The following is a 19,174-nucleotide window of genomic DNA, read 5'->3' on the forward strand; positions in this document are numbered from 1 at the left end:
ATGAAGAGACGACTTCACAAGAACAAATACACAAGTTCACCACAAGGTGCAAACCATTCATATGCCTCAAGAACAGAATGGCCAGATTAGATTTTGCCAAAAAAAAACATCTAAACAAGCCAGACCAAGCATTCTTTGGGCAGATGAAACTAAGATCAAACTGTACCAGAATGATTGGAACAGCTCGTGATCCAAAGCATAACTCATCATCTGTAAAACACGGTGGAGGGAGTGTGATGGCATGGGCATGCATGGCTTCCAATGGCACTGGGTCACTAGTAGTTATTGGTGATGTGACAGAAGATGCAATCAGATGAATTGTATGTGAATATATTGTCTGCTCAGATTCAGCCAAATTCAGTGAAGTTAATTGGACGGCGCTTCACTTTACACATGGACAATGACCCAAAACATACTGCAAAAGCAACCCAGGAGTTTTTTAAAACAAAGAAGTGGAACATTCTGCAATTGACAAGTCAGTCACCTGATCTCAACCCGATCGAGCATGCATTTCACATGCTGAAGACAAAATTCAAGGCAGAAAGAACCACGAACATACAACACCTGAAGACAGCTGCAGTAAAGGCCTAGCAAAGCATCACAAAGGAGGAAACCCAGCATTTGGTGATGTCTGTGGGTTCCAGACTTCAAGCAGTCATTGCCTGCAAAGTATTCTTGACCTAAGTATTAAAAATGAACATTTTATTTATGATTATGTTCATCTGTCCAATTACATATGAGCCCCTTAAATAAGGGAACTGTGTATAAAAATGGTTGCAATTCCTAAACGTTTCATATGATATTTTTGTTCAACCCCTTGAATTAAAGCTGAAAGTTGCTGGCCTAAATTTAGCCAATTACCCAAAGACACTTAAAATTCAACATAGAAGCAAATACTCACATTTGCTGTAGATTGCTGTAGATGCTGTAGGCAGATTCTGTATCGAAGAAGAGGGGGGAACCCCGGATCTCCATTCCTAGAGCGGGTGCTGCGAAGATAGTTAAGTAGCATCATGATATCAGCAGTGAGATGCACAAGCTGGTAATGAGTGTCCAGATCGAGATCCAGATCCAGGTCCAGTAACGGAGAGAGAAGGGACTGACGACGGGCACCGGCACCTAGACATACAGAAGCGGTATTAGTCAGATGTGGATAAATTGGAAAAACACTTTAAAGATCTTTAAGAGTAATACACTATGGGTTGTTAGTCAAAAAGTCGAAAGAAGTGTACGAGCTGAGGAGTGCTAAAACACACACACACACACCCTCGTACAGTCAAGGGCGGGCAAGTAGACATAACACACACACACACACAATCTCTCACACACACATACTATTATAACTTTATAAGAATAATAAAAAGGAATATTAAGATATTATAAGGGTACTATCTTATAATAATAACATATATATATATATATATATATATATATATATATATATATATATATATATATATACTCTTTATAAAAATGATAAGAAGTAGGAAGTACAGTAAACTGTTTTTTCAAGCAGTATATATAATAAGAGATATAGAGTAAATCTGAAAATAAAATATAAACTAGATATACAGGAAAATATAACTTACTCATGATTCAGATGGTGAAGATTCTCGTCTCGCAAGGGAGGCCTAAATTTTAAGAGAACCATGAAGAGAGCCAGTTATAAGGGTGGCTGGGTCAAACTGCCCCCCCCCCCCCCCCCCCCCCATTAGAGTCCCATTAGATTGTTTAGTCTCCTCCACTTTCTATTCTCTAGGTAAATCAAAACTGAAGATTCTGATGCCCTGGGTAACTGAAAACTCTGGTTTCTGATTCTCTGGGTGACTGAAAACTCTGGTTTCTGATCCTCTGAGTAACTGGAAACTCTGGGTTTTTATTTTCTGGGTTATTAGAAATGCCTGGGTTCTGATTTTATGTGTAAATTAAAACCCCTGGTTTCAATTCTATGTGTAAGTGAAATAGGCCTTTTCTGGAACATAAGAGTAAGGTAAATGAGCTCTTTTTCAACCCTATTGGTAGTGAGATCATAGTCTTCTTGAAACATATGGGCTATTTAGTGTGTAAATACAGTATAAATACTGGAGCTTAAGCTCAGGGTAGGGGGATCACCTCTGAGAATTCTCATCGGTGTGGATCTCGTGTGGTGGAACGGAACAATAAATCTGGACCCTTGCTTCTTCTCACTCACGGCTGGTGTATTTTTTTCTATCTCCAACTGGGCTCTGAGGTAGATGTGAGTATTGGCTTCTAAGTTGAATTTTAAGTGTTTTGGGGTAATAGGCTAAATTTGAGCCAACAGCATCGAGGCAGCCAAGTTGTTTATCACTAGGACCCTGCTCCTATAGGACAGCTATGATTGAATCCATCTCCATCTATTTAGATTTTCTAGAACCTTATTGGTCAGTCCATCCCAGTTCTTCTGCATATATCGATCTGTGCCAAAGAAGATCCCAAGTATTCTCAGTCCCTCCATGAACACTCCTATGGGAGGTGAGGTATATTTTCCTCCTGCCATTGACCTAGAAGCAAGGCATCAGTTTTGTTCCAGTTTACACGTGCAGATGATGCGCTCTGAAAGACATCCAGGCCAGAAAACACGTGACTGATGTCATCCTCGGACCTGATTATCACCGTCAGATCATCAGCATATGCTGTGACATTGACTGTGGTCACATCAGATAAGTCAGGGCTTAACACTGAAAACCCTTGCAGATTTTCTCGCAGGTGTCTTAGCAGGGGCTCAATGGGGAGAGTGTACAGCAGACCGGACAGACTACAGCCTTGTCGAACACCTCTGTGCACGGAAAAGTTCTTGTTAGTGTTCCGTTTATTTTCAGCATACTGTACACATCAGTGTACAGCAGCCTAATCCATGAGATGAAGCGTCCACCAATGCCCAAAGCTGTTAGGGTCTTAAAAAGATAACCATGATCCAATCTGTCAAAAGCCTTCTCTTGACCTAGTGACACTAGTCCCATCTCTACCTTATATAGCTCTGTGAGGTGCAACAGGTCTCGCACCAGAAAAAGGTTGCTGAAGATTGAGCGTCCTGGGATGCAGTATGACTGGTCATCATGTAGTATTGTGGCTAAAAATCTTTTAAGGCGGTTTGTTAATGCCTTTGAAAAGATTTTATAATCTGTCCCAAGGAGGGAGACAGGACGCCAGTTCTTTAAGCTACCAAGGTCTCCTTTTTTGGGTAACAGGGTAATTACAGCTCTCCTACAGCTAAGGGGTAAGACTTTTGTTTCCATACATCTGAGTATGACAAAGTGCAGGTCTGGGCCAATCAAGGACCAGAATGTTTTATAAAATTCGGAGGTCAATCCATCCAGCCCCGGTGACTTTCCGTTTGACAGTTGTTGAGCAGCTGTACTGAGCTCTTCTAAGGACAGTGATTTTTCAAGTTCGTTTCTCTCACCCTCGCTCAGCTGTGGTAGTCCATTCAGAAGTTCTTCAGTTGCTTCAGGATCACATGGTTGACTATTGTACAGTTCCTCATAAAAAGATAGCGCTTGTAGAATGATGTCATCTTTGTCGGTAGTTTCTTGTCCATTGGGTAGTTTCAAGTGGCTGATGGACTTCTTCTCTCTGTTTTTTTTCTCCAGTGCAAAGAAGAAAGATGTAGATGAGTCCATTTTAGTATATTGTGTAAACTTGGCCCGCACCATGGCACCTTGATCTCTCTCTTCATACAAGTTTTTCAGAAGAATTTTATATATATATATATATATATATATATATATATATATATATATATAGAGAGAGAGAGAGAGAGAGAGAGAGAGAGAGAGAGAGAGAGAGAGAGAGCTTCTAAATACTAAGGAAATTGAAAAAGAGCCCTGAAATGTTAATGGAAATCATGGAAGAACTTTGAGACTGAAAAGAGAGGAGAAGAGTCTCCTAAAACTGGGGAAAATAAAACCCTCTCAATATTATGAAACTTGGGGAACAGCATCACAAAGATGAGTTGAGACGTGTCTTTCATCAAGTCTGGTGAAATTGAGAAAGATCCAAATTGAGAACGAGGAATTCAAAGAAGCGCATCATGATTAAGAATGTGCCTTTCAAGAGGAACATGAGGAAGAGCTGATCTAGCCTGGCAACGCTGAGAAAGAGTCTTTTAAGACCAAGGATGTTGAGGAGCCTCTCAAGCCTGAGGAAGGTACGGAAGAAGTTCTCAAAAATAAGGAAGTTGAGGGAGAGTTTCTCCAAAATAAAGAAGTTGAGGACGAGGTTCTCAAAAATAAAGAACTTGAGGAAGATTTTCTCAAAACTTAGAAAGTTTAGGAAGAGCCTTTCAAGCCTGAAGAAGTTTAGGAAGAGTCTCTCAAGACCAAAGTGTCATGATTCCCCCTTGAAGCAGCGTGCTCTAAGCGCGAATGCGTGAGCACCTGCTTTTCCGTTGTTGACCGTAGTGACATCTGGACACGTGTGTTTTGTTTGTTTCTGTCATGTCTCCTCCCTGTTCTGTCATTGGCTGGGATTTCACGTGGGTCTGTATTGCTCTCAGCTGCTAGCGGTTTAGACGCTGATCATGTCCACATATATACCGCGCGCCTTCCAGCACACAACGTGGAACATTATCGTAGAGTTAGTTTAGTTCGTGTCGTAGTCGTAGTCGTAGTCGTAGTCGTAGTCACGGTCCATGTTTAGAGTTAGTTCGCGCTGGATTATCCGCTCCCAGTTCCTCGTCATAGTTCGTTTCTCGTTTTGTTTATCGACCCTGTTTTCCGTGACCATGACCTAGATTCCAGCCTTGCCCCGTGTATGCCTGTTTTCCAATCGCCTGACCTCTTGCATGTTTGCGGATTACGTTTTGGATCACGTTTTGGATTTGTCTGCCTGTCTCTCTTTCAAATAAACAACTGTTCATCCTGCACTTGCATCCGTCCTATCTCCGCTCCGTCACGATACGTGACACAAAGAAGGTGAGGAAGAGTTTCTCAAGACTTAAGAAGTTGAACTGAAAGGAAGTGTCTCAGGTCTGAAGAAGTTGAAGGAGAGGTTTAAAAAATAAGGAACTGGATGAAGTGGTTCTCAAAACTGAGGAAGTTCAAGAAGAACCTTTCAAGCCTGGGGAAGAAAAGGAAGAGTCTCTCAAGACCAAGGAAGGTGAGGAAGATTGCTACAAAGCTGAAGAAGAGTCTCTCAAGTCTGAAGAAGTTGAGGAAGAGCGTCTTCTCTTCTCTCCACTTGGGCAGGAAAACCATCCATGAGCTGCAGTAAAATGTAGCCTTAGTGTTTGTCGATACAGTGGGGGTCATGATGTCTGAGTCCAGCAGCAAGAATTGACCATTTTACTCAACTGGCCAGGTTGGTACACCTGCTGAATAAGATGTTTGAAACCTATTTGACTTGTCGAATAGAGTGTTTTTCAGTACAGAATCTAACTAGAAAGATTACTGGTAGATCAGAGAGAATAGTCGGGAACATATAAAAGGATTTGAAAACATCTTTTCCTACATCTTTGTGGGATTATATAACCGACTTTAAGTCCGGCAGTAACACACAGGTCTTTTTACCAGAAGTGTACTTAACTCCAGAGGTAGCTCAAATAAAAAATGGAGACAATGTAAACATTTTGTTATCTTTTAAAGGCTTGCAAAGTCTACCGTTTTCCATGGGGAACAAACAAAATGCATATATTTCCTGTGTAAAGTCCTACTTTGTCGGACATCTAAGGGGGAGGAGGCATACAGAATGGAGGACTCATTTCTTGACCGGGAGATAATGAACCTTCATGGCAGTTATTGTATAAAAACCCTCTACCAAAAAGTTCTGTTGACTTACAGTGGCGGATTTTACGTTGTGCATTACCAACAAAAGTGCTTTTGTTTAAATGTAAATATGCACCGTCTCCACTGTGTACTTTGTGTGATGAACTCGATACTGTGCTTCATGTCTTTTGTGAATGTTGTAAATTATCTCCGCTCTTTAATCTATTGTATACAATGTTTCGTAGTTTGGGGATCATTTTCTCTAAAACAGGGTTTATTTATGGGGTAGATATTCTCGCTACAGGCAGGAAATCTGTACCTATTCGGATTTTTTGGTCGTCAAGCAAAATTAGCCATTTAGAAGGCTTACAAAATGGGATTGGAAGGGAAAGAAGTAAACATGGTTAAATTATCTAAGGCCTTGGTTGAGTCTAGGATTAGATTAAAGTACGAATTTTACCAAATGAATGGTGATCTTCCGATGTTTGAGAAGAAATGGTGTGTAAACAAAGGGGTAACTTATAAGAGGCGAGAATCTCTTTTTCAATTGGTAATGGTCGTTAAAACAATGTGTTCTGTATGTTAAGGTTTTTTAAATTGTAAAATAAATTATATTTTAAAAGTCAAAGTCTCTCTCTCTTCTCTCTCTCCCCATAGATGTGTCGTTATCTGTAGCATCCCTGCTGGTGCCTCTACAAATTACACCTGCAACATGAGGGGTCGTCATGTGAACATCATTCCCGATGTTATCCAGGCTCTCACGCTCTGTGAAGTGGAAGTCTATGGGGTTCCAGGTTACACTTTTGCATCCAGTTCACAATTTCATATACGTTTGAAGTCAAATTAAGTTTTACAACAGCTGCTAAATGTCAATACTGTTAATTTTTTTTAGTGCCTGTTACTAAGAGGGCATTTCTGAGATTGAAGTTTAACAGCAGTGAGGATCTTATGAACCCTACTGTGAGGGACAAAATTCTTCAAAAGGTTTGTGTTTATGACATGTATGGTAGATTCATACATACACAAATAAATAAATAAATAATAGTACTTTTTCATCATAGATGATATCTGCCAATGTCCAGCCTTCAGTGCGTCAGATCCGTTGGACTAAGGAACCAGAGGTGGAAAAAGAAACTTAAAAAACGGTAGGAAATATCACTACTACTACTGCAATAATAATAATAATACAACTACTTCTACTGCTAATAATAGTAATATAGCCATAAGAGGCAGTCTGTGGGGTCCAAACACTCCCTGCGTATAGCACCCCCAGTGGCCAGTTCTTGTCAAGATTCATAGAACAATAGAGACCATATGTGAACTTTCTTACACATCACATTTTGTGATGATAACTCAACGCTAGTTGTGTAACCTACCTGCTGAAAGCCGACTGGCAGAAGGCAGACTTTTTTTTTTTAAGTAATTCAGTTACAGATTAGCAGAAAGCGCACAGCAAATTCTGCTCAATTGGAATTTTGGTTCCTGAGAAACAGCTATTTGAACTTAACGCTGACCCTTATGAACATGAACAGCACGCCCCAGGTAGCCAATTTGAGTGAGATTGCATCAGATACTGTGGGGTCCTTCCCTGAACTTTATATTCAAGTTTTGTGGCAATAGCTTAATGGGAAACTTTTCAATTATCTGATAGGCCAATGACAGGCATGTTTTTTTTCAGTAATTAAGTCATTATGAGAATCTATTATAGATTAACACATACTGTATATCTACCATACCAAATTTCAGCTTGATCAGACATACAGTTCCTCATAAACAGCTATCTGATCTTAGCTCTGCTCCCTTTGTATGACCAAATTTGGCACATAGCAAAAAATGCTAAACTAACTTTTGCCAACTAGTGCTAGGATGTTTGGCCTAGCTTCAGAAATTTGGTGACAGTCCTCAATAATTAATTTTTGGTGTGATGCTCACTAACTATCAAAAACATGTTGACATTTGTAAACAGCAACATCTCACTTTCCTGGGTAATGGGAGGGAGTACTACAACCCCAATTCCAAAAAAGTTGGGATGTTATGAAAAATGTAAATAAAAACAGAATGCAATGATTTGCAATCTCATAAACCCATGTTATTCATGATAGAACATAAAAAACAAATCAAATGTGTAAACTGAGGAAATGTAGCATTTAAAGGAAAAAAAATAGGTAACTTTGAATTTATGGGCGCAACACGTCTCAAAATAATTTGGGCGGGGCAACAGAAGGCTGGAACAGTAAGTGTTACTAAAAAGAAACAGCTGGAGGAACATTGTGCTACTAATTATGTTAACTGGCAACAGGTCAGTAACATGATTGGGTATAAAAAGAGCATCTTGGAGAGGCAGAGTCTTTCAGAAGTAAAGATGGGCCTCTGTACACCAATCTGCGAAAAACTACAACTACAATTTGTGGAACAATTTCAGAATAATGCTCCTCAATGTAAAATTGTGAAGGCTATGACTATCTCATCTACAGCACATCATATCATGAAAAAATTCAGAATCTGGAGAAATCTGTGGCCCGAGTCTCTTTCCATAAATCTTAAATAAACACCTCCTTATAGATAGCTTCACCATATCAATGACTAAAAGTTTTTATTAAAGTAGTACAGCACAAATCTGTTTATTATTAGACTTTGATTATGTGGAATGTTTGCCAGAGAAGTCTCTGTGAATGATTTGCTATCATAGAAAGGATAACTTATTACAATGAGCACGTTAATATAAACCTGAGATATGAATTGCAGCCTTCAGACCTTCTGACCTATCAGATTCCAGAGTGCAACAGCAGTGTGATATAATTTGTATTAAATACACTAAAATCTCTCTTGATAGTTATATGAAATTTGCAGAACATCAGTTTACTGTTACTTATTTATTAATTCATTGATTTATTTCTTTTACCTGAGTGATATCACTGTCAAGAATTTTGTCATTCTGACTTACAGGTGGCAGAAATATATCTGAAACAACAAGAAAAAGATGAAGTGGAAGAAGAAGAAGAAGTGTTCAAAGAACAAAAAGAAAAAACATCAAATGTGTGAGGTTTGGGTGTAGCACTTGAAAATACTAGCTAACTGATGTTATAGGTTTATTAATTAGAAGTACTAGAAGTTTTTTAGTTTATTTGTTTGGGAAATGTATCTATGAAAAATTACCACAGGGTTTGTACAAGGTGCTTGAATTTGGCATTTGGAAATATAAGTACTGGAAGACCTTAAATAGCCTTTTTTTATGTAACAGTGGTTAAAAAGTGCTTGAATGTTATTTATTTATTGACTTTTTATCAATCACTTTAAAGGGTTTATTTTCAAAAGAACACGAATACAACCCTTTCACTCAAAATATGACTCCCCGCTGCAGCCCCTCCTCCTCCTGCTGTTCACTCATTCATTTTAACAGGCTTCGGACCACTTCTCAGACCCCTTTAGCAACTTTTTTTTTTTAAAGCACCTAGCGACATATCTAGAGACTTTTCAGACAAACCTTAGCTACTTTCCGTAGAAGAGAATGGCCAGTACTGCCTGGTGAGTGCGAGGTACTGCTTTCAGAAACAGAAAAAATATGTAAATGAGAACAGCTTTATTGGGAATTCGGCTGTATTAAAATTCAGCATGTGAGCACAGAGAGTAGGATGTATTATAAAGGGCTGACTCTAGGCAGAGTGAAAATACGATGCAATGGTGAAATTATGGTGAAAATGAAGCAATGACTGGGAAATACAAATTTAGTCCATCACGGCTGGGAAAAGGGGCTATATTAAAATGGTTGTTTAAAAATATATATATATTTATTATTATTATTATTATTATTATTATTATTATTATTATTAATATTTTTTTAGAAATGAAGGATATGTTTGAATGACATCTCTTGTATAGTCCTTGAAAGAAAAAAAGTGCTCAAAGTCCTTGAAAGTCCTGGAATTTCATTATGAAGCATCTGTACAGTACATCTGTACTGTACCTGTTATATGTACTATGCGATTGATGTATTAAACATGCCTCTTGATTTCTGGGTTTAGCATAGTTATACCTCGGTTTGAGTTTAAAACAATTGCTAGATTTTCTGGTAGAATATTGCTAGTTAAGTTTCTCTCACAGATATTATTGAGTAGATAAAGTATATTCAGTAGCTTTTCTGGGATAGTGAGAATTTAGGTTAATATAGTATGTTGGCTCGAATTTAGCCTATTACCCAAAAACATTTAAAATTCAACTTAGAAGCCAATACTCACATCTACCTTTGAGACCAGTTGGAGATAGAAAAAATACACCAGCCGTGAGTGAGAAGAAGCAAGGGTCCAGCTTTATTGTTCCATTCCACCACACGAGATCCACACCGATGAGAATTCTCAGAAGTGATCCCCCATACCCTGAGCCTAAGCTCCAGTATTTATACTGTATTTACACACTAGATAACCCATAGGTTTCCAGAAAAGGCCTATTTCACTTACCCATAGAATTGAAACCAGGGGTTTTACTTTACACATAAAATCAGAACTCAGGCATTTCCAACAACCCAGGAAACAAAAACCCAGTGTTTCTATTTACCTAGGTTTTCAAAAACCAGGGTTCTCTTTTACCTAGGTCTTCAAAAACCAGGGTTCTCCCTTACCTAGGTCTTCAGAAACCAAGATTCCCATTTCCCTAGGTAATAAAAATGACGTAAGCAAGACGACTAAACAACCGGGAGGGACCTTGGTCTTATCGTTATCTCGAGGGGGGGGGGCAGCCACCCTTATAACTGGCTTTCTTCATGGTTCTCTAAAAATTAAGGCTTTCCTTGCGAGACGAGAATCTTCACCATCTGAATCATGAGTAAGTTATATTTTCCTTTTTTCCCCGTACTTCTCATTTATAATTTATTTTCATATTTGCACTATATTTCTTAGTTTATATATATTTATACTACTTGAAAAGCGGTTTACTGTACTTCCAACTTCTTAATATCATTACAGTTCTACTGTCCTGCATATGCTACTATTCTGTTTTTTATAGAGTTTCTCTATTACTATAAGATATTATTAAAGTTATTCATGTGTGTGTATGAGAAAGAGAGAGTGTGTGCGTATGTTGTGTCTACTTGCCCGCCCTTGACTGTACGAGCATGTGTGTGTGTGTGTGTGTGTGTGTGTGTGTGTTTTAGCACTCCTCAGCTCGTACACTTCTTTCGACTATTTCGACTAATAACCCATAAAGATCTTTAAAGTGTTTTACCAATTTATCCACTTCTGACTAAAACCGCTTCTGTATGTCTAGGTGCCGGTGCCCGTCATCAGTCCCTTCTCTCACCGTTACTGGACCTGGATCTGGATCTGGACCTCCCTTATGTTTATTTTATGACATTTTTTATCCACAACAAGTAGAAAACAAAACACTCAGATTATCCTGGTTGTAAGAACTGCTCATTCATCTGTACACCTTTACAGTTTTCACTGCAGATATATCATCAGCTTTATTGAACAAGACTCAGAATCCTTGACACCTCCCAGCCAATCAGTCATCACAGTCATGATGAATTTTTGTATGGTTGGAAGCATGTTTAAAACACAAAGTGCTGTGATCATGTAAGAATGAGGTTTTACTCACTGGCATAAATGTGTTCACTTTAAACTTTGTTCCTTCCCTTAAACACTTACCTGCTTGAGAATTTCCAATGTTTGTAGAATGATGATTCTCAGTACAGCACATTGCCAAGTATTAATGGGCTTTAAATTTATTTATTTGTGACAATTATGGGATTTTCTAATTTGTTTAATATGTGAACTTCTTATCACTCCACCGTAGAAACAAAACAAAAAAAACCCAAACCACTAAATGCTGGCTTCATCTTCTTTTAACTTGATTGTCAGTGCTCAACTCAAACCAACAGCAGTATTATTAATAATATCAGGAATGATTGTGTCTAAAATCAACCACTGATTATATCCCACTTGTTTGTTTCTAGATTGTATGATTTATTTAGCCAAATCTAAACTCACTTCTCCATTTGTGTAACTGGATACTCAGGATAATAAAATTTCACTCTCGTTTCCATCCATCCCCATTTTCTACATCTCCTATCATACAGGAACCTTGAGCCTATCCCAGAGATCATAGGGCACAGGACAGGGTACACCCTGGACAGGGTACCAGTCCATTGCAAGGCACACTCACATATACATTCACACACCCATTCATACACTACAGACACTTTGGACATGCCAATCAGCCTACCATGCATGTCCCTGGACAGGGGGAGCAGCACACGGAGAACACGCAAACTACGCACACACAGGGTTGTGGTGGGAATCAAACCCCCAACCCTGGAGGTGGGAGACGAACGTGCTGAGAACTAAGCCACCGTGCGCCCCACTCTGGTCTCTTTAATTTAATAAAAATGTGACACACAGAATAGCACAATGTGCTATCAAATAAATAGTGGGTGACTGTTTTCTTTATAGTGTATATGCACTGTGAATGATTTCTTATTTAAACACATAAATGTAACTGACATGCTGCTTTATTAAATCATAGCAACTTGAGCACCTGCCTAGCCCAACTCTGAATATGAGGAACTTTCCTACACGAATATTGACATAACTAATGGTCTGCACTTATATAGTGCTTTTTAACCTTAGCAGTGTTTCCCATTCACCCATTCTCACACCAATGGTAGCAGAGCTGCCATGCAAGGTGCTAACTTGACATCAGGAGCAGCTTGGGGTTCAGTGTCTTGCCCAAGGACACTTCGAGTCATGTGGGCCAGGAATCGAACCTCCAACCCTATGATTAGACAACCTGCTCTACCACCTGAGCACAGCCACCAACTAGATAACTAGATGTTTAAGTCAGCTTATCCCATTCCTACATTTTCTTGTTACATATAGATTAAGTCTCTTAAGTGTTTCCTACATGTATATATATTTTTTAATTTGCATGTCTACCAATATGTAAGCCAATGCATATGTTTTACACTACTAATACAAAATGTCCCAGTGAGGCCTTCCACACCCATCAAAATATTGCCATCTCACTGTTTGACAGAAAAAAAATATAACAATGATGCTTTAGAATTAGATAAATTAAGTTTCTGCAAGATATGAATCGAACTATTCATTTAGAACTCAAAAAGTACATTAATGGCTTTAGTAATGACCACTGTGTATCCCATGTAGCACACTAACCCTAATGTGTATGACCGCATGTACTATGTTGCAATAATAATAATAATAAAATTTATTATTATTATTATCACCAAATAATCACTTCACTGGACAGGAATGTGATGTAACGACACAGGACAGTTAGCAGGAAGTAAGCGCAGGAGCGCCGTCTTTATTGATAAACAAACTAACAGAACACAAGAAACGCGGTCTATGCTGAACAGGACTAGCTGGATCAACCATGGAACTACAGTCTAGGCATTACTCGAAAACAGAACATGGAACTGAGACCGCTAGCATGCTACACGCATTCTAACACAGTGCTAAAGCTATACTCCTTAAACACTACTAACGTTACAAACTATAATACTGCGCGAAGTGCGCAGCCGCACGAGGGGTTTAAATAACCAACATAATTAAACTAAAGCATAGACACCTCGAGAAATAAAGACACACCCTCGAACATAAGCCAATACCTGGACAAGAAGTAAATCAAAACAAACGAGCCGCGCGTGTCCATCTGTCAGAGTCTCGTGCACGCGCGCTCTGCAGCAGTCTTTGTGCTTCGACGCCACAGCGCCATCCACCGGCGGAAGCGTAACAGATGTAAAAACAGACTTAAAAACATTGAGTCATTTAATACAGGTCAACTGTTTTCTATTATACAAGCAGCGTGTGTGTGTTCTGTTTCATTTTCTTTTCAGGGATAAACATACTGGAGGTTTTTTTGTTGATCTGGCACAAAATTAAATGGAACTAAGTTACATTAAAAAGGGGGAAACTTTGGGTACCAAGGTTATAAGTTATAAACTAGGGAACATTGAGAGAGAGAGAGAGAGAGAGAGAGAGAGAGAGAGAGAGAGAGAGAGAGAGAGAGAGAGAGAGAGAGAGAGAGAGAGAGTTGGCATGTGGTCTGCGTCTCTGTAGCACCGCTGTTCTACAGTAAGTGCTGAGGGCGAGACCTGAATATCGGGCTGCCAGATCGCTTCATTTCAACTATAACTATTAAATGGATGGGAGTGGGGGATGGGGTTAACATTTGACCAACCAAAATCATTTCAAAATTGAGACGTAAAAGTCCTGAGGTTACAAAGGAACCCAGGGTAACTTCTAAGCAAACAAAGGCCTCTCTCACATTGGCTAATGTTAATGTTCATGAGTTCACCATCGGGAGAACACTGACCAACAATGGAGTGAATTACAGTGTTACAAGGAGAAAACCACTTCTCTCCAAAAAGAACATTACAGCCCATCTGCAGTTTGCTAATGATTACGTGGAAAAATGTTTTTTGTGGAAAAATATAACCTTTTGGTTTAAATAAGAAGTGTTATGTTTGGAGAAAACAAACACTACATTCCAGCATAAGAACCTTACTTATAAGAACCTTTCAATAATTGATGGAACAATGAATTCTGAATTATAACTGAATTCTAAAGGAAAGTTTCAGGACATCTGTCTGTGAACTGAATCTCAAGAGAAAGTGGGTCATGCAGCAGGCCAACAACCCTAAGCACACAAGCACACAAGGGTCCACCAAAGTCTGGTTAAAAGAGAATAAAATTCATGTTTCAGAATTTGCCAAGTCAATGTCCTGACCTTAATCCAATAGAAATGTTGTGGAAGGACCACAAGCAAGCAGTTCATGTGAGGAAAATCACCAGCATTCCAGAGCTGAAGCTGTTCTGTACTGAGAAACGAGCTAAAATTCTTACAAGCCGATGTGCAGGACTGATCAACAGTAAAAACAGGGAAAATGTTTAGTTTCGGTTATTTCTGACCAAGGGGTTCACACCATATGCTGAAAGCAAAGGTTCACATAGGATCACATAATAGAAAGAAAACATTCTACACACCGTTATACCACCAGCAGCAGTCTGGACTGTTGACACAATGCAGGTTCATGCTGCTGATGCCAATGTCTGACCCTATAATCTACATGTCACAACAGAAATCAAGATTCATCAAATCAGGCAATGTTTTTCCATGCTTCAACTGTCCAGTTCCAGTGAGTCCACGCCCACTCTAGCCTCAGGTTCCTGTTCTTGGCTCACAGACAGGAGTGGAATTAATATGGTTGTAGCTTATCCACCTCATTTGGTTAGACATATTGTATGTTGCAAGAGGGTTTTCTGCTCTCCACACTTGTAAAGAATTATCATTACCATAGCCTTTCTGTCAGCTCGAACCAGTCTGTCCATTCACATCTGTCCTCTTTCATCAACAAGGTGTTTGTTTTTCTCCACCATTCTGTGTAAACTCAAGAGATTGCTGTCTGTGAAAATCCCAGATCAGCCTCTAGAATTCTCAAACCAGCTCATCTGGCACCAACATTCATACCATCATCACTGAGATCACTGAGATTCTGATGTTTGGTGTGAATGTTAACTGAAGCTTACAGAAATACTTACCTGTATCTGCATGATTTTATGCATTGCGCAACTGCCACACGAATTCGTTAAGTTCTTTTTCAAACACATCCTGCAGAAGCAAATAAGATCGGCACTCCAGCTGCTTTGAGTAGCCTAATGCAAAATGTATTCAAAATACTATTTTTCCTAAAACAGATCATTAAGAACTCCAAAACACCTGAAAGTGGATTCAAGGCACTGTATACAGTGTTACCACCACTGAAATCACCATTTAATTACATATGCTTCAACAGTTAAAATATATAATAAATAAATAAATACATTATTATTATTATTATTATTATTATTATTATTATTATTATTAATAATAATAATAATAATAATAATAATAATAATAATATGTGTAATTTATATAGCTCCTTACTCATAACCAGTGTCGATTTACAATTACAATGTTTCAACAAAACATGGAACATGCGGTAGACTAGATTTGAGAAAAAATATGATTTATAGTTTACAAAGAAATATTAAATTTCTCATCAAAACACGATTTCACTGCTTATGCTAAGCTTAATTTACACAAGTTTCTAATTACAAGATTGAATTATATAAAGTGAGCGTGATCGATTCATGTAGTATTAATGTAAACCCATTACATTATGAAATCTTGTGGGGATGTTGGCACTGACAGGTACTATAACTATAGTATTTAAATTAACATGATTCAAAGGTGTGTGATAGAATAGCACAGTGTTTTAATAAATTCAATGCTAATGAATATTAGGTGCTATTATTAATGAATATTATCCTGGTGTCTAATATTATTTTTTGAGAACAGTTTCATATTAAAATACAATGAATCTGCACATTTTAACAGTTCAGATGGAGAAGTTATTAATGTTTTGTCACACTAATGATTCTGTGTCTCATTGCCAAAAATGAAAACCTCTTAACTCTGAAAGTCAATTAAACAATGTTTGAAGGAGAATCTATAATAAATGCATCATCAGATGACTAAAGGGAATGCTGGATGATCCGTCACATCAGTTTTAGCCTGACATTTTTGCTTTTGCGTCACACATTTGTACAACAGTTTTGATGAATCAGACATTGATTCATAAATCAGTTATCTCGCTGGATAAAACCTATACCTATATTATATATGTATATATTTATGTATGTATAAAATGTAAATGGAAGCTTTTTGCTTCATGTTTTTTTTTTAAACTTTTCTGTAGACTGTCGTTTGAGTCAAACTTATTTGCATTTGAAGAACACAAAGTGCATTTGCCTTTTAAATAAACTAAATAACCATTTAGTGATACACCAAGTGGACAGCTCAGAGTTTAAAGGGTCAAAGAAATGACTTTCTGATCTATGTCGAAGAAGGTAAGAAATTCTGATTTCAAGTATCAAACAGATTTCAAGTATTTTTAAAAATCTCGTTTTACAGTACACTATGATTGATTTAATATCACTTGTAAATTGTCATCATTTAAAAAGACAATACCTTCTATAGATTAAAAACACAACCTATCAAATGTTCCTATAATGTATATTTTTTGCGCAGGGATATGCACTTTCTCATTGCAGTCGATTCTGACCCATCAGCAAGGTAAGAATACAGTATAGTAGAATACAGAAATACACACACACACACACACACACACACACACACACACACACACACACACACGCAAATGTCTGAGACCACATTGAAAATCTGTTTTTTTTTCTCTTACATTTTGAAATAAATTGGTTTTAGAATTTATTCATATTTTAAACAAAGAAAGTAAATGTTTAATATTTTGGATATATATATATTTTTTCTTTTAAATTCTGCAACTGTAAACATTAAGAAACTCTGAATCTCTTGTAAATATTTTAAAGATTCTACTTTTTTTTTTCTTTTTACTGAAGTTGTAGTCAATAATACAATTTCGAATGAAAATTCTAAAATTAAATAATAAAAAAATGCAAAATAGAAACATTTTCCACTAGTGCTCTCAGACTTTTGGCCCCGACTGTGTGTGTGTGTGTGTGCGTGCGTGCGTGTACGTGTGCATGTGCATGTGTGTGTGTGTGTGTACGTAAACAAACTATTAATGAAAATAAAATTTTGTGTAAGATAAATGAATGAATAAATATGTTCCCTTCTCCCCTCCAGTCGATGTGGCCTTAGGAGGAATAGCAGTACAATCTTCTTTACACTAACAATTATCCTGCTTACTTTGCTATCGATGACAACAGAGCATCTAACATGAATTTCAACTCGTGTGATTACGGCTGCTCCTAAGGCCATACAGACTTCATATGAATCCATAATTAACTTTTTCCACACTATCTGTTGTTACCCAGATGAGGACGGGTTCCCTTCTGAGTCGGGTTCCTCTCAAGGTTTCTTCCTCTTAAAACATCTTAGGGAGTTTTTCCTCACCACCGTCGCCACTCAGTGGCTTGCTCAGTTGGGATAAATTCACACCTTTAATATCTGTATACCGTGTTGATATTCTGTAAAGCTGCTTTGAGACAATGTCTATTGTAAAAAGCGCTATACAAATAAAATTGAATTGAATTGAACTTATGTTTATAGCCAAAATGCTCCACTGTGTGTAAGGGGCAGGGGAAACTGGTGCAAGCTGTTCAAAAGGTTTAGTTTAATTTAAGTTTGTCATTATATGCTGTACCTGCGCGCTTGCAGTGTAAATTCTGTCGGAAGTGACATGTTAGTAACGAGGACACGTTGCTGGTCACGCGCGGTGTGACGCGCTGATACAGAGTGTAGCGCGAGTAAGATCTGTAATGTCTAATTCAAACATTATGATCAAAAGTAAAATAATGTCTAAAGACACCGAGATACAGAAACCACAAGTGCAGTGAAAGTGAGTTTTTATTATTCATTTAGGACTATATATATATATATATATATATATATATATATATATATATATATATATATATATATATATATATATATATATATATATATATAGTATTTATGCATAATTTTTTTTTATAGATGCACAAAAAGCACCGAATTAAACTATAGTCCTAAATTAATAATATATATTCTGGTGTGTGTGTGTGTGTGTGTGTGTGTGTGTGTGTGTGTGTGTGTGTGTGTGTGTTGGGTTCTTTTCTGTTTTGTACAAACAGCTGTGTAAAGTTTTACTGTGAAGTTTATATTTGTTACACTCAGTTTGTGGACTTTATTTTAAATAAACAAAAACAAATGGTACTGAAAGTTCGCTCCACCCCATACGATTAATCAAAAAAATAATTGCCCAACTAATAGTAATAATAATAATAATAATAATAATATTAATAATAATAATAATAATAATAATGCTGTTAAACAGTTCAGAAGCTCTGTCTATTGTCCTTGATACGTGAAAACTAGACAATGCACAGTAATAACACTGATGAGCTGCGTTATTATTATTATTATTATTATTATTATTATTATTATTATTATTATTATTATTATTAATAAGCTCATAGCAACACTGATGAAATACACATACAGTACAAAAAAACCACACACACAAATAGAGAATGTGTTTAGCATTTTGTTTTTACATCTGCACATAATTTAGTCTGCACATCGTTTAGCAGCTGATTTAGAATTAAAAATGTCATGTATAAGTCTACATAATGAGTCTTTATTGGTCACATATGCAGTAGAGCACAGTGAAATTGTTTTCTTCACATACCCCAACATGTCAGGAAGCTGGGGTCAGAGCACAGGGTCATGATATGGTGACCTGACCTTCTGATCAGTAAACCAGAGCCTTAACCTCTAAGCCACCTCTGCCCCAGTGGTGAGAGAAACATGAATGTTCATAGCATCTATTACTTCTTACCCCACTATTTGCCAAATAATACAAATATAGACTTATAAACACCGCTATTAAAAGCTTAATAAGAGAATACTGC

General features: G+C 37.5%; 1 protein-coding gene and 2 long non-coding RNA genes across 4 annotated transcripts in view; 2 read left to right on the plus strand and 1 right to left on the minus strand.

The window, feature by feature from the left end:
* LOC128630123 (NACHT, LRR and PYD domains-containing protein 12-like) overlaps nt 1-19,174 on the plus strand; it is a 111,781-nt gene that overhangs the window by 33,854 nt on the left and 58,753 nt on the right. The window lies entirely within an intron of this gene.
* Nucleotides 421-9,259, minus strand: LOC128630204 (uncharacterized). The gene is made up of 5 exons (XR_008394588.1): nt 9,208-9,259; nt 8,626-8,684; nt 6,772-6,830; nt 1,590-1,631; nt 421-1,119 (listed from the first exon to the last, which is right to left on the minus strand). It is a non-coding gene; the product is annotated as an uncharacterized LOC128630204 (long non-coding RNA).
* Nucleotides 4,619-11,128, plus strand: LOC128630177 (uncharacterized). Its single transcript, XR_008394545.1, has 6 exons — nt 4,619-5,319; nt 6,381-6,517; nt 6,616-6,707; nt 6,785-6,868; nt 8,670-10,541; nt 10,983-11,128. It is a non-coding gene; the product is annotated as an uncharacterized LOC128630177 (long non-coding RNA).

This window comes from Ictalurus punctatus, unplaced genomic scaffold (assembly GCF_001660625.3).
Source record: "Ictalurus punctatus breed USDA103 unplaced genomic scaffold, Coco_2.0 Super-Scaffold_100046, whole genome shotgun sequence".
NCBI lineage: Eukaryota > Metazoa > Chordata > Actinopteri > Siluriformes > Ictaluridae > Ictalurus > Ictalurus punctatus.